Raw genomic sequence first — 16,767 nt, 5'->3', positions numbered from 1 at the left:
TCTTTGTTAGGTTTGGTTCTCTGCCCAGTGGATATAGCTCTGTTCCCTATAAAAACCTATTACAGAAACAAAAGGGAGCTGATAGCAATTATTGCTTGAGGTTTCAGTGGTCCTTCACCTCCGCACAGCTGAGCAGTGGCTAATTTATAGAAGTTGTGTGGAAGTTAGGCAAACTTCTACCAGAATAATACACAAGCCCTTTTCAATATGTGGATGTACAGGAAGGTGGGAGTATGTATGTATGCTACCTTGTGGATGAGATAGGAAATAGAGTTGCAACATCTGCTTTGCTCTAGAATTTTGTCCTATATTCTACAGCCTTAAGCCAGAACAGACCTTTTTTTTCCCTTTCAGAGCGATATAAGATAAAAGAGAGGACCTTATAAAGCATGTTCTCACTGTTTTTTTTTTTAATACAAATGCTTGAAAATGACCAGAAGAGCATCTAAAAGTCAAATCAATTTGAAGTCAAAGAAGAATAGACAACACAAGAAGCCTTTGCTGCCTCTGTCATGGTAGGTAGGGGTAAAAATAACCCCCAAGGCTTTCCATTGTACATCTGTAGAAGCCAAGGCAATATTTGATATATATTTGTCCAGACAGCCTGGAAGGTAACATCTGGGAGGAGGCCTCCTGCCCCTGTGCAACAAATCTCTTGTTAGAGGCTCTCAGAGCCACCTTATGGAAAACATGAGCACATCTGTGTCTCGTGGGGGTCTGCTCGGTGTCCTGGAGGTGCATGGCAGTGCCCCCTTAAAGCCACAGCAAAGAAAGTATGTCAGGACCAAAGAATAGGGCTATTTGCAATAAAAGAGATTCATACTCCCAGTGAATGCTGCGTTTCCAAGGAAATTTTCCATTAGAAAGAATCCAGTCAATTCTCCATTCTAAAGAATCCAGTCAATATTTTTGCTTATTGCCAGCTACCCTGTGTGTTTGCTGGGAGAAGCCTTGGCAAGGTGCTGCTGTAATTCTTAATTCATTTTCAGAAGGAGCATGCTTTAAGACCTCTAAAATAGACATGGGACCAAATTGGAGTTTCGTATCTTCTTAAATCCCAGAGTTAATGGTGGATTTGTTTTGGCATGTCTGGCCAGATTTGAACTTGTTTAGAACCCACAATGGGCTTATTCAAATAATAATAAAAAAAAACATCCAGGGGCCTCTTTTTGCTTGTTTTTTTGGATGCAGTCCAAAATGGCAGAGCCTTTGCAAGACCAGACTGCCTTCAAATGAGCTTACAAGATTTCCACTGTTGAGGCTGAACGTTGGCACAGTTGCTCATAGGATGCTTGTGCTGACAGACCCAGTCCTTCATCTGGCTCCAGACTCAGACCTGAACCACTGAATTTCAACCTAATCCAGTTCTCCGCAGAAATTGGTATATTATGCTTTTGGTGCATTTTTTGAACATTTTGAAATCTTGCTACATATTCAGCCAAACTGTGCCACAGGCCTTCATTTAGCAAAGACTTACAGACTCATGTCACAGTTGCATTAATTAAGACTTTTAAGCATACCTTTACATCTAGGTTTTGGTGTTTGTACTTTCTGATCTGTGTGCATGCTGAGATACCTGTGAAAAGAATAGTATAGGAAGGTGACAGCAAAATAGAAAATGATACGTTATATTTATCCTCCGCTAGAGCCAAATGGATCAACAGGACCCTTGCTGCAATTTCACAGTAAATGCCAGAAATTAATTTTGGTTTGTGTGTGGGTGTGCTTCTTTCCGTGCCTTCCCCCCTTTCCCCTCTTCATTCTTCTTCTTCTTTCCAATTCTGCTAAAGGATGTATCAAGATAAGCATTTTTCCAGCAGTTGTTCAGGGTTGCCTGAAATGTGCGGTGGCACACTGCTGCCCGCCCAGCCATGGGGGCATCGGCTCTCCTGCATGCCTCTCCGCTTAGCCTTCCTCTCACGTGCAGTCCCTGTCAGCTTGCACCAATACTTCAATATTTATTGGTTAATTTAAGTCAAGTGGCAACCACGACCTCCCCCGTGGCACAGACCCCCCTGCCTGGCTGGGACAACCCGTCAGCCTGGCAAAGCCCCAGGCTCCGACCTTCCCAGGAGTATAAGCATCCTTTGCCCACAAGGCAGTTGTATACAGTCAAGGAGAATATGTGGATGCCCTACTCCTTTCTCACACCTACCATCTTTTTTCTTTCCGGACACCCAGTACAAAGGAGGCAAAAGTCTGTGATTGTGTTCTTCATATTATTAAAGAACAAATGCAGTAACAGCATATGGAGAAAGCTGCTATCTGATGGCAGCTAACCAGGCAGCGTGTTGTCCCTGAGCTGAAGCACCTTTCCATATAGGCTGGATAGTTTCTGGGTAAATAACGCATTTTTTGAAAGTTGCTATTATTTATATTACATGTTTCTAAAACTCCAGACAGGGACCCTATTTTTTCAGGAATTAGTCCAGACACTTAATAAGGGGTAATCCTTCTAGGGGTGATTTACGGGCAAAAGAACCGCCAATAACAGCCTTTGGGCAAAAAAAAAGAGGTTTGGATATATGCAGAAAGTTATCCACTTAGCATTGCTGTGGTCTTTCATTAATACTTCGTGTGTGGTATTTTGTTGCATGTAACATTTCTTTTTCTAGTTTTGGAAGAATAGACATCAAAATGGTTTTGCTGGTAAAGTTAGACATAGTTGTGGTATTAGGAATTATTCTAGACATAGTTAAATCTTGTAGCAGTACTTGCTTACTGCAGTACACATCTGTGACTGCTACACCCCACAGAGGGCAAACAAGAATGGCTTTTCCTTAAAGTGAGCATGGAGAGACTCCCGTAGGAAATGTTTTTGTTTTGTTATTTTGAACATGTGTGTGGCATAGGAAGGGAATATGTGGAAGAATGATAACAAGAGAGAGCATGTCTGTGAGAGAGATAAGATTGAAAAGGGCTAGTAAGCAAAAGCGCACAAAGTTGAGTCCATGTCTGCAGAACTGTGCAGCCTTTAGAAAAGGCAATGCTCGTTTAGCTGTGTAACTGGGTACGGAGCTCCTGGAAAATGCAGCCCTCAAAATTATTAAAATGGAAATATAAGCTCAGTCTTAAAAATTCCTTAATAACAATTCTCCTTTCTCTGTGTTAAAAGCTTGAAAAGAAATACAGCCTTCCTGGCTACAGATTTGTGGGATTTTTTTTTCTGTTTTATAAAGCAACAATGTCTGACCCTGCTTTTACAGTGATTTATACGTGAGCCCCATCTTGTGCATTCTCTCCAAAACATCTCACTGACTCTGATGGCAAAGGAATTTTTCAAATGTTCTGACCGTATAATCTTGCTCTCCATCTCCAACCAGAATGAGTGACTGCAACTGGCTGAATGACCAGCTGGCTTTTGAACTACAATAAATAAAAAATATTTGTGTGTCTGTATCTGTGTGTATATAGATATATTTATATATTTATATATATATATATATATGCATATTTATCTTTTATAATTGGGAAGACTCAACCCTTCTGCTCTGCTTTATATGATTAAGCTCTATTAGCATTGCAGTTATAAATACCTGGTAAATGTCTCCCTTTGATCTAGCCTGCCTGTCACTCAATAGTCTTTTAAACGCCAGCTTTCCTCTTTCTTTCTTGACATTTAGCATTGTCTTTCTTGTGAATGCCTTCCTTGCTGTTCTCGAAAGCCGGCCAAAAAGCGCTAGGAGGGTAGACTCTAGTATCAAGTACCACGCTTGAGGCTCAGAGGCAGCTGCCATGTTCTAAAAGGTCTCTTTATTCTTTGCAGCCACAGCTTTGCAATTGCCCAAATAACAAATATTCACTTCCCTCCCCTTTATCTTTCAGGGAAAAAAAATCCCCCAGAATAACAATAAGTTCTTCCCTCTTTCCAGCCTAGCCCAGTGTACATTAATATACCTTGTAATTGCTTGTCTCTGTTGGTTTGAGTCCTTTGCCCTTTTTTTCCTCCCTCTTTTTGTCCTTCAGCTTCATCATTGATCCTATTCACTCTATTCCCAGTGCTGAAACCTAAGTCCCAAGTGCAAGCAAAAAATACTCAGCCATTCATGACAAATTGAATGGCTCAATTTAAAGGGGAAGATAGCACCTCATCTACTGTTACTATTCACTACAATAATCTCCATCACTCGTTCACTGGAGAAACCAGCATGTCTTGGGTTCAAGTACAGCCTGTGCTGATGATCTGTGGCTTGAAAGGACTGGAAGGAGCATTGCATGGGACAGGAGGGGTCACCTTTCTGCCTTTCAAGGCTGTTATGTATTCACAACAATACAATAGTCAACACTACTAAAAGCTGGGGAATGCTATTCTGTTCATCCCTGCCCTGGCACAATCCCAAGTAACTTGAAGCCGCAAGCCAAGAAATAAGTCAAGAAGGCTAAGAGAGGGCCAGATCCTCAGTGTAAACACTTCTGACATAGGATCAGTGAAGATTCAGGAGCCAAAGCAAACTTCAGCATTTAGCAAATGCTCCCCCAAGGACAGCCTCGCTGGACGGGTGGGTGGACGTGTCCCGCTGGCCTCCCAGGAGCTGCCGTTGTCTCTGCCTCTGGCGACTGGCCTCCATAAAGAAGCCCCAGGCTGGATACGGTGGTGCCTTGCTGATGTGCCCGCGGGGGACTCCTCTCCAGCTGACACAGGGAGAGCTGGTACACACAAGCGGGTGGTTTTGATCTGCTTCTGTACAGCAGAACTACACACAGAGTGTCAGTGTTTCCCAGGCTGATCAAAACTTCTTTGTCAACATTTGCTGCTGTTGGGTAACTGACTTTCCAACAAAGATGTTCACAGGAAAAAGCCCGAGCTCCTTGAATACCCTTTTTTTGCATGAGGTAGGTGAAAACGTCAGAAAGTTTTCTCTGAAAACTGAAAAAAATCTGTTTATTGGTAGCTTTTGTCCAAAAGAATCTGTTTCTGGCATTTCTCCACTGAAAATGGTCTCCTTCTGACATATTCTAACTTAATGTTTTTAGTCAATGATAACGTTTTTCCATTTTTTTCTTCTTAACAAAAGTTAAAGTATTCCATTTTTTTAATGTATCATTTATGCAGCCACACAATCCAAACAGTTGCTAATACAGCATTTTGTTTTAGTTTTCCCCCGCAAACTTCATTAGCTATAGCATCATGGACTATAAATCTCAATTTCCTTGCATTTTTTCAGCGATGTGACTGTGTTGCACTAAGAGAAAGCGGGCACAGAGCAGACAGAAAATTAGGTTGGATACAAATAGCGGTGCAGTACAGTGAGCTCCTGAACCGCAAGCAATTGCAAGAACTGCTCTTTCACGTCAGTGTGGCCGAGAGCGGAGAGTCAGGTTTGCTGTGTCTGTGCATTGTGGAGGTTCGGCTCGTTTATTATTCCCATTATGGAAGCTTATGCCTTGGCCAGGTAAATTCCAGGCTTTCTCCAGGACCAGCTGTCTACACCTACCTGACTGGCAGATGTTTTGTTCTGCCCAGGAAAATTAGGAAGACTAGAAGTGCGCTGCAGATCATAGCCCTGGTTTTTAGGTGATAGTGTGTCTGCATGTCTGCTGATAGGCCACTAATAGGATACAAGTCATGCAACAAATCTCGACTAGCCGGAAGACCTTTTTTTGGCTAGTAGGTATTTTCCTGGCCTTTCCCAAAAGATGAGCAGATTGTTGGAAGACAAATCTGCCTGCTAACTATACAATCATAACTCTCGCTGAAATGAATGTAATTACGGTTATTGCAAAGAACAATGAAACAACAACGTTCCAGAGCAGAAATAAAGGCTAATGCAGACCAAGGCCAACGTCTGGGCTGTCTGCATGGACACCTGGCTCTGGTGGCCTGGGCCTTGCTGCCTCTTTGGGAAGCAGCATTCAAGCCAGTGGTGGCCGGAGGGTCCTGTAGGGACAAGAGGAGGTTTGAGAGCCTCTGTTACGGCATTACTGCTCAGACTGTGTAGCAGAAACTCATTTGATGAAGATTTTATTTTAATGCTATCACTTTCCAGACTTCTCAACGGGCCAGTTTGCAGTTCTTGGCTCTCTGCATGAGAAAAACAGTTCAGAAAGACTTTGAACTCTTAACTTCATGCTGAATGTGGTCAGGGAGTCCTGGAGGAGATTGACAGTCAAACAACCAGTTAAAGGAGGACAAAGGTAATTTAAAGGACTGTTTGCCCTGGAGGTGTCTTGTAAGTCTCGGCTTTGGCTGGGCTAAACACAGCACAGAAATAGTCATTTTCAAGGTACTTAACTGTCACCAGCTAAAACCAGGAAATGATACACTGTGGGAAAAAAATATAAATATATATTAACTAAACTTTTTTAAAGATTCAGGAATTTGTCTTTTGGGTTACGACCAGTTCTTGTTTTCTATAAGCCAATCTTATCTTCTACATCTCAGCACAATTATTCTCTATTTTGTGTAACTCAGGATGTCATCTGAAGTGTCAGCCAAATGGGAGCAAGAGGTGTATGTGTCCATATAGACCTCACCACTGCAATCCTTATTTTTTGGTTAAAAACCAGATCTGGATGCCAAATCACAAAATTATAATATACTATTGAAAAGCACTGTTTTCTTTCTATTGTTTCCTGTTTTCAAGCTTGTAGGATAGATGGACACTGGTCATGTCTGCAAACTTTTTTTTACAATTGCGAGGGCTGGAAATGTATTTGCATATTTATTGCATATTTATTGGATATTTATTGCAATCATAGCTAAGATTCTTAACTAATCATGTGCCTCTATCAGATCAGATATATGTACAACAGCTATTGGAAGTCATAATAAATTCCTGAGACATAATGCCATTGATATGTTAAAGGCTAACAGAAGGATTAACATTTTAATTTTTGATTGCTACAAAACCCATTTTTTCATGAAAACTTCATTTTTTCCCCTCAGTTCAGAACTGACATTAAATTAATGTAGCCCCTTTGAAAATAGCTGACTTGCTATTCCTCTCTAAAGAAGCTGAGGCTGTGAGCCAAACTATTTATATTGAATTACAGAAGATACTCCTCAACACTAAGCCCTATTTCATGTTGCAGCTCTGTGAAAAAGGGGAGGAAAAAGGTGGGATTTTGAAGGAGAAAACCAAATTTCTTTTGATCTGTTTTTGAGAGTACAGACCTTGGTCTAAAGGCCATCCTCAGGCATTGCAGACAAGATCAATGAAATACTGCTTCAAAAGGGTGTAAAAGATAAAATTATAGCATTACTTCATCTCTCTATACGCTGAGTTATGCAGGAATGGTTTGCTAAAACTCACTTTATGTCATCTTTAAATTAAAAATAAATGCAAAGAACTGATTATTTAGCAAGCTAATTGAGGAATTTCTGTGGGGCAATTCCTGTGCATGCTGTGCTTTCTCTTGAGCTCTTTTTGAACTTTAGGCAGGGTTTTAGAGATTCTTAAATGCTGAGGCAAAAAAGCCGGGAATGACTCTCTGTCCTAGTCCACAGACCTACAGATAACACCTACCACAGCTGTTGTGCACTGAACCCATTGCCTTGTGGTGGAGTGATGCCTATCTCTTAGGAAGAGATCCAGCTTGGTGGGTAGGATCTGACTGATGCTGATTGCAAAGCATCCCTTATGATCTGTTCTCATTTGCTTATATAGGGAGCTGTTAATATCCAGTTAAATAGGCTATTTGAGCATTAAGAGGCATTATCATTGTACCTAAATAAAGATGTTGGCGTTAGAGTGCTAAGCTACCAAGGCTTACCCCTTCACAGGGAAGAAAGTTATTGTACTTGAAAAATTCTACTAATCTGAATATTAAAGCAGATCTGTACATAAAAGCATTAGGAAGAATTCCCATAATTTATAATGAAACCCTTCTTGCAACGCCATAGTTACAGGATTTTCCAAATGGCCACAATCAGTTTTATCTCATATCATCAGGAGATTACCTTCCTTAGAAATCCTTACATGTTGCCTTCTATAGTGGATTAAACATGGGTTGAAACAGCTGCTTTGGAAACTTTAGTTTTAGAAAATTCTGCTCTTTCTCACCTATAAAATCTTTCCTGTTACTGTTGCTATCCATTCCTTCACAGTGGTTTGGTCTAATAACTCCTAAAATGTAGCGTTCATTAGGCCTCCAGGAGCAGCAGCAAGTTGGTTTAACACACTGTGCCTTTTATAGAGCAAAAACTAGGGTCTCAGCTGGTGTGTACGGAATTAGAAACAATTAGAAATGATTTAACTGAAGTCAGCAGAGCTACCTTGACTTACCAGATACGAAAACCCAGTGTCGATTGTGCAGCACTTACAGTTAACAGGACTCGACTGCTGATTATGACTCATGTGTGGACTGGGAAAACGGGGAATTTTTATACAACATCCTTTTTGTGTTGCAAGCAGGTCAAATGTTGTCCTATTTTTATGATCCAACAGGGGGATGGAGTATAGGAACACACAAAAGCCCCAGAAAGAGTTATTGTTGAGGTCTCATTTTCATACCCACGATATTGAACTCTACCTTTGAAAGACAAAAGAGCAGGCGATGTCCTAACATGCTGTTGTTGCTTAATGATTGTGTTGTCGGGCTGAAGAGGGCGGAGTGGTGAGTTGCTTAACAGTTCTGCATTTTCCCATGGTATAATACTGGTGATATGGTTAGCTATAATTAAAGGGTTATATAAATAAGCCATTGGGAAACAAATTAATTTATTTCCTTGGTGGGGCTACTTATGTAATTTGGGGCTTAGACATTCATCTGCTTTCTCTTTGAAGCACACAGCCCCCCCAAACCTAGCCCTCCCCTCCCAATTGTTTTAAAATAATTTCAAAACACGTCAAAGGAATGCAGATGTTAAATGTGCTGCAGCTTGAACTTCCTTGAAGCAGCAATGCCCTTAATGAGAAAAAGCTGGAGAGCAGAGTGAGACCTGGCTTGTAAACCACTTTTATGGTATGTTTATTACTTTATCAGAAAAGGCCTTCGAACAGACAGAGCAGAGTATCACATGACAAGTTGGAGTCATCTGTGCCAGGAGGCCATGTATATGCATATATATATATATAGTGTGTGTGTGTGTGTGTGTGTGTGTGTGTGTGTCTATGTATAGATGTGTACATACTCAAAACCAGCACTCCCTAATCCCCTTTGGCTTTGCAGGCAGTGGACGAGGCAGTGACCCAGATCTCTGCTGCTTGGCTTTTCTCTGTTTACTCAGGGTCTGGCCCAGTCTTGGGGATGGCAGAAGGTGAGGAAGGCTGGTGCTTATGTCAGTCAGAGCACTTACTCTTCTCCAAGGAGATAATAAAACATCATTAAAAATCTGGCTTAAAAAAACAAAACATACTACTAAGTTTTCCTCTCATTAGCTCTCATCCCTGTTTCTTTTATGAGCTTATAAATAACATCATTAAACTATATTCCAGTCTCTGAAGATATTTTTATTTGTCTAATATTTTTTTGCATTCTTTTTCCAAGAAATGTAAAGTCTTAAGCATGAGAAATCTAAAAACAAATTCTCAAAGTTTAATTTTGCACATACAACTATAGTACAGAAAACAAACAGTTTCCATGTATGCTATTTGTACTACAGGTTATATCAGTTTCCTGTAATAGACAGCACTTTGGCTTCCACAAGAAAAAAATTGAGGAAAAAAGTAACATTAACATTTCTTGACATGAAGAAAGATGGTTACACTTCAGACCACTCCAGGCCTCAGCTGTGAGATTCAAACAGGCTTCAGCCAGCGTAAGGGAAGTGTACTTCTGCGATATTGCTAATGTTGAAAGAAAAGAAACAAAGCAGTAGATTAGTTGTGGATCATGCTAGTCACACCTTTTCCTCCTCAGACACATACACCTCATGTCAAAAGATCTCAGGCCTAATCTCTTGGACCTGAGGTTGTGCAGGAGCGTACTGATGAAGGGGGAAACGTGGTGTTGGCTTCTCTTCAATTTAAGATTTTAAGATTTCCTAGTCTCATGATAATTCCAGGTCTCAGCTGGCTACAGTAATTTCCTTTTAAGCTTTTGCTTAGTGTAGCGCAGTGACTTCACAGCATGTGCCTGAAGAATGAGCACCAACCAAAACTGCTGATCATGTTTGTCTTACACTACAGGGAAGCCATGATCAAAGCAATATATATTTTAATCAAAACTCTTTCCAAAGTGGTAGCTTCCACTGCCAGCAAGCTGCCAGTGTGCCTCTGCTAACACTGCAGAAAGAATAAAAAAACAATCTTCCAGTCCCCACAATTAGCAAGTCTGGAAGCCAATGTGGAGCCATCCTGCAGAGCTTCCCATCACTAAAGTGGATATCAAGTTGAAGCCTGGGATAAAGTCAGCTGGGGCCCAGAGTATGTTTATCTCTCTCTGATGGATTTTGAAGAGAATGAGAGTAGATACTTGCTCTTAGGGTGTCTGTTATTTTAGCATTTGGAAGATTAACGGCTTTAATTTTTGAATCTTAATCACAGACTGCAAAGAAGAAGTGGAAATTATTGCAAATTAATAGGAGCGTCTTGGGTTGGGCTCTCCTGGGGGGGGTTGGTATGTTGTTGCAGGAGTGGCCTATTGTTTGCAGGCCGCATTGGCTCAGGCGCTGTGCGTACGGGGTAAGAGGTACAGAAGATCAGCCCTTGTTTCTCCTACGACTTTGTGTTATAGCCAGGCACACAACTACGGTTTCTAAGTTTGCCAGTGCCCAGAAATCGACCTGTGGCTAAAGGTCCAACAAGAGGAAGGAGATTGCAGAGTGCCTGTGTCCTTAGTGGCGAGTGACCCGGCAGCCAGAGCTGTAGGAAGGAGCTCTCTGAGCCACATGGCCCCATGCTCTGCTCCTGCGCTCATGTCCTAGGCCTATGTAGTTTTCCTGAGTCCTTCCCATCGTACCAAGCCTCATATCTCCTGAAACCTGCCCCTCTGGCTCCTGTCATAGTTGGCACCCCCTCACCGGGAGGTCGGCACGTCAGGCAGCAGCACCAGCCAGCTGCTCTCAGCAGTGGAGATTTTTGGCACGTTCATTCCAGCCCTCTCTGCAGGCCGCGCCTTAGTGGCCTGGTTGTTCCCCTGTTTGGACTCTCAATGGCATCACGGGAATATACAGAAAATCGGCAGAATGTCAGGAGTGGGATGAGAGAAGTGAGAAGCATTTAGGCGCTTGAGGGGATTAGCCTGGGACTTGGAGACCAGAAATGGTGGTTGTCTATAAAACTTGCAAGTAAACTTAGACCAATTGCTTAAACTTTCTGTCCTTGATGCTAGAAATTATCTAAAAATCTGCGTTAATCCATTCCTCTTCAAGAAACTTAACTTTAAGCATACTTAACTTCAGTCATGTACTTGTGTCCCAATTATCCTAATAGCACTCAAGTACATACTTGAGCATTTTGCTGACTAATGTTGTTTTTCTGAACCGTGGCTGCCATGTCTCCCATTTCCAGGGATGCTGTATTTCTCCCGGAGGAGGAGAACAATCCCTGAAGTGGCTGAATAGGAACTGCAGGTTTGTTTATATTTGTTAAGTCCTTTTTGGTACCTTCAGGAAACAGGCCTTCTGCTGAGATCAAGCGTCCCTCTTTTCCTCTTCTTTTCTTTCTTAAAAATGTTATGTATAGAAGAGAATTTTTAAACAAACCATCAATTTTTTTTTTTTTTGGAAGACTTTATGAATGGGCAACAAACTGTGGATCTTCAGTTGAAGAAATGAAGTGATGTTAAAGTTACTGCTGCAAGGAGAAAAAGTGTCCTAAAATACCAATCTTTTGTTCTTTATTTGCATTCTTGAAACTTAAAATGACTTTAATGTTTTCATTGAGAAATATGGAAACTTACTGTTCTTTGTCTGAGACCGTATGGGTCAGGTTTCAGCACAGACTGAATCTTACTACTGACTTTTGAACCTCTGAAGAAGCTGCTGTGTTTGGACTCCGCAAGGCTTCTCTATGATAAGAAGAATAGCGTTGCAAGTCACACATACGATGTGTTTTTCTATTCTTTATTGAGAATCCGCTTGCAAAGGAAGGGCCAAAAGTATTTTGAGCAAAGTTCTATCAGTTTACATAGCTGATTAAAACTCTAGGCTCTGTTTCTTTGCTGAAATAATATCCACCACAATAGTCCACCTAATCCGTAGGGTAAACGATCCCTTTGGCAGCCATATTGTTAAAACTGAGCCTCACACTGAGGTGAGAAAATAAACTGAAGACCCTCTGAGGACATTTTTTGAAGGCTGCATGTAAACTTAATATCCTTATTATTTCTTGCTGCAGCTGACTGGATCTCAGGTTTTATATATGTGTTGAAACAACAGTAGTGGCAAGCGAGCTGCTGCTGCTTCCTTGCTGTCTCACACAAGCAGCCTGCTAGGCAGCGAATGGCAGCGTGGGCTCTTTTGGCAATTCCCAGTGAGGGCTGAACTTTTGGTCTTCTGACCTTTCAAAGGGGGCAGTTTTTAAATTCAGAGCAAATATTGCACACCTATTAGGCAGGGGCAGATGTGGCAGTGACACAGATGAGCCATTGCATTCCTGCAATGTAATTATCATGTGCATCTCATTGTGCAGGTGGCAGGCGACGCGAGAAGATATGCCCTCAGGAAATGGTAGCCGTGCAAGATGGGTGACTGTCCATCAGCAGCAAGCAGGATTCCCTCTGTGGAGTGCAGGTAGGGCAACACTCAAACAAGGCACAAAGAAAAGCAACCTACTTATTCAAGCTGTCTGATAAGAGCTACTTTTAATGCACAGTGCAGCAGGGAACAACTGATTGTTATGAAGTCTTCTGCCTCCTATAACGCTTGGCATTCCTTAATATGTATTGATGGCTTTGAATTGCTGTCCCTCACTGTAGCATCAAAGAGTAAATAGACTGAATGTTGCCAGACTTGGTCATTCAAATATCCTCCTTTTTTACCAGCCCATCTCGGCTGGTTTGGATGGATTAGGACAATGTTTTGCTTTCAGATTCTGCATCAATGCAAGTCCATAACAAATGACGCTTGCTATAGATGCACATTAGCCTCAACAGGATGTGTGCGGAGTGAGTTGTAAGCCAGCTGTGACCACCACGGTTGCATGACCTTGCATGAGTGAGGAGTGGACTCTGTACAAGGAGATCCGCACAATACAAATGCTATCCTGATGTGCCACAAGTGAAAAGATCTCAGTGCCCAGTGAATATTATTGTAGTGGAGACCTGACAGTTGTTGTCATATATGGTAGTTGACTTATACTCCTGTGGCAGGATCTGGTAAAGGGCCGGGACCTCAGCCGTCATAAATGTCCAGTGGTTCTGAATGCCTTAATGTTTTGAAATCAGTTTATCACACCTAGTGAGCCACAAAAAGCTGAAACAACCTTTTCTCTTTATTTACTTGAATAAATTAAGGGTCTTCTCGCTTTATTTACTTGAGCCTTCCCAAGAGTTCCAGCCTGACCTCACTGGTTTTGTTCTAGAAGGTGCCTGGAAAATGTAAAAGCATTAAGCAAATATTAAACATTTCTTATTTCTACAGCAGGCCTATTTTCAAGTGACAGTTTTAAATATCTGTTCCATTTTGCTCTCTCCTAAATTTGCAGCAGAATTCCACACCAATTAAAACATTGATTTATTTAAAATGCACCTAATAAGCTTTCTTTGTCCTTTCTCTCATGCTGCACAATCCCACCTGATCCCTAATTAACAAATTGATTTATTAAAACTGTGACTAATGATGTCCCTTTGTCCTTTTCTTTGAGCTGCAGAATCCCACCTGATCCCAAATTATCACATTGATTTATTTAAATTAATACATACATTGCATAGTTTCTTTATTTTACCTCTCACTGAATGTCTCAGGCATACATTCCAAGCCAAGTGCTGAGGCTCTAGTTTGACCACTCGCAGAGCCAGTACTTTAAGAAAAAATTACATGTTTAAAGTGCCATATTGTACCCCTATGTGTTTAAGTATTTGAGTGTTCCCATTATTAAGGTCAGTAACGAAGTCACTGATAGTAACTTACAGGATGAACCTCGCAGATACTGTTCCAACAAATCACTTAAGCGCTTGTTTGTCTTCAAACACCGGGGTAGGCCCACTGGCATGGGTGGATCTCCACAGGTCACTGTCGCTAAGTATGTGCATGCAGCGCTTTGCTAGGTAAGCAGTGCCCTGGAGAGAAACCCGTTATGTCCAGTAGTGTTTCTGCTGCACACAGAATAGGCAGCCAAGCAGCATCAGCCAAAAACTGGAGGGGCAGAGCAGGGCTTGCATGTCAGTGCTGATTCACCACGGGTTGTACCTCTTGCAACAACTTGCGGCAAGTCTAGCACAGTTTGGAAGTGTGCGTGTGTGTAACAAGAGCTCACAAATACCGCGCAACAACAGAATCTGAGCTTGGACTTACACTGATTTGACTCTATCTGCAGGCAGCATGAGCACCACTCCTCGTGGTGTTCTGCACAAACAAGCAGTGGGGTCACTCACTATAGGCAATGCCTCCCGAGAGAGGGGCTGAAAAATAATGGGCTGTTTTAGAAGATGCACGACAGAAAGATGCGGTGTCTGGCAATGAAAACAAGTGGTCTCAGGGTTACGTGATTTTCCTTTGAATACTGTACTGCAGTGAGAAGAAGAGCAGAGCACTATCCCAGCGTAGCGTGCCAGCCGCAGGGCCTCTGTGCAGCAAGGTGCAAGTAGCAGGGCCCCATTGCTTGCTGAGAGCTGCTCCAGCATGCATCTCCTTTTTCCTGTGACCTGGCTTTCCAGCATTACCTGTTCTCTGTGCAAGAAAACAGAAAATCAGGCTGAATTAAAAAGTAAAGAAAGCCGTCCCATAGCATCCGTCAGAAATCCCAGCGCAGTGCTGCCAAGACCTTTCCCGGTGAGCCTTTTCCCTCTCTCGCTATCTTGATTCACCGCTGCCCAGGGGATACTTGTTCCTTCCCCGACAGACCCTGCCCGCAAGACCAGCAAGACCCCCCAGGTGAGCACTGGTAACACTATGAGCTCTTGAAGCTGTTTCTGACTAGCCTAGTGATGTGCAGAGCACACACCCTTCGAAGGGACCTGAGCGGGCCCTGGCACCTCCGCAAGGGAAAAATCTGCCGCAGTGTCTGAGACAAACAACCTGAGGTGTCTTCCTCCCTTACAGGAGGGCTCTCCAAATTTAATCTTTGGAATGTAGGACTCTGTTAAAATTCATGGTGCTCTAGCCTTCGCTGAGAAAGGCTTTTAGTCTCTCTGGGGCATTAATAGTCTCCATTTGTCTCCCAGTCCATGACTCAAGTTTCCAGAACAAAGCTATAGTATGTCTGGCTCCATGACTTAATTGAATGGTAAGCCCTTTATTTCACTTGGCCAACGTCTCCTCTGGCTACTTTCCTACTGGTAAGATCTCTTAGTGGCCTGCTGCACAGCTCCCTTTCTGTCTTCTAGACCCTTGCAGGTTTATTTCTTTAACATTTGTAGCTGTACTCATGTAAACAGTTGCGTCTCTTCCCACACACAGTAGGAAAAAAACATAGTTTAAATAGAAATTAATGAAAGGAGTAAAAAGGAGCTGAAACAGCCAATTTTCACCTTATTTGCTACACTGCTTATCACAGAATTAAAATGAGGTGCCTCATCGGCTCTACTCTAAGTGTGAAAAACAGTGGCATCTAGCTGCATAATCTTTAAAATGTATTTTTCCTAACCCCCGTTAAAGTGGTGTGTGCACATTATAGATCAGATGAGAGAGAAAATTGCAGTTCCCCTTTTCACATGAAGAATTCAGGCACTTATCATGTGTCTTACGCTGCTAGGGCTTAGCACCCACCTGCCTGGGTCTCAGGGTATAGTCTCTCAGACAGCCCTTCTGGCGGGCCGCTTTCTTTATGGAAAAAGTGGTGGAACGATTGCTGCCTTTGGTACGTACTAACCGAGCAGTTAGCAAAGCCTGGACACATGGCTTTCTTGCCATGGGGATCTGACCCCACGTCTCGTACCAGGCTGTGGCCGAGTGAGGACCTGTCCCAGCTCCCTCCTGAGCTGTGCCGCTGTGCTGAAAGAGGTGTGTGGAGCCAAAGAGTAATCGTGGGTGATGAGGGATGCTGTCTGGGGAAGGAGGGGCAGGAGACACCTTGTTTTTGTTCCTTCTCTTACACTATTTCTGTGTTTTGTCTGAAGACGGTTGTGTTTGCAATTTGTAACCTTTTTCTGGAGAAGAGTCTTTCCTCTCCAAGGGGCTAGAGTCATTCCCCAATCCCCTTTCCTTCACAGTGAACCCCCCCTGTCCTCCTGTACAGCCTGAAAACTCCAGGAAGAAGAGTCTGGGTGCCACCACCAGAAAATACTTCTATCTAGCCAACAGTGCCCCTCTCAGATGCTTGAATTTTCATCCCAACCTATTTTGCTGGGTGTGGGATACTTGTGTCTGTCATTGTGATGAACAAAGAAAAAATTACTGTTGATTAAAAAACCCTGAAAAGCATGGAAGGGAGAGTTTCTTTGAAAATTTCCATGTCATCAGTTCCCTACTTCCCAGCTCCCATCAAAGAAAACATGTTGACCAGCCTCACAATATTAACTTCACAGAAATGAATTACGCAGAAAATGTAAAAGGAAACACTTCTGCCAAGCCAGTCACTCCAGGTATTGTCTTATTAATCTCGGTTGACATTTCCTTGTTTGTCTCTTTTATTCTCCCTCACTGCTTGTATAGGCCTTTTTCTGTGTTCTAGGTGATAAATCTGGAGAAGGACCCTGTTTACCATCTCACTAACATCATAGTGAAAGATTGCTTTGGGGGTATTTGATACTGTAATATCAAAGAGAAAGTGTCCAAAGGAAACC

The sequence above is a fragment of the Struthio camelus genome, chromosome 3 (genome assembly GCF_040807025.1).
Source record: "Struthio camelus isolate bStrCam1 chromosome 3, bStrCam1.hap1, whole genome shotgun sequence".
Taxonomy (NCBI): domain Eukaryota; kingdom Metazoa; phylum Chordata; class Aves; order Struthioniformes; family Struthionidae; genus Struthio; species Struthio camelus.
The sequence above is the reverse complement of the archived record's forward strand: the minus strand, read 5'-3'. Positions refer to the sequence as shown.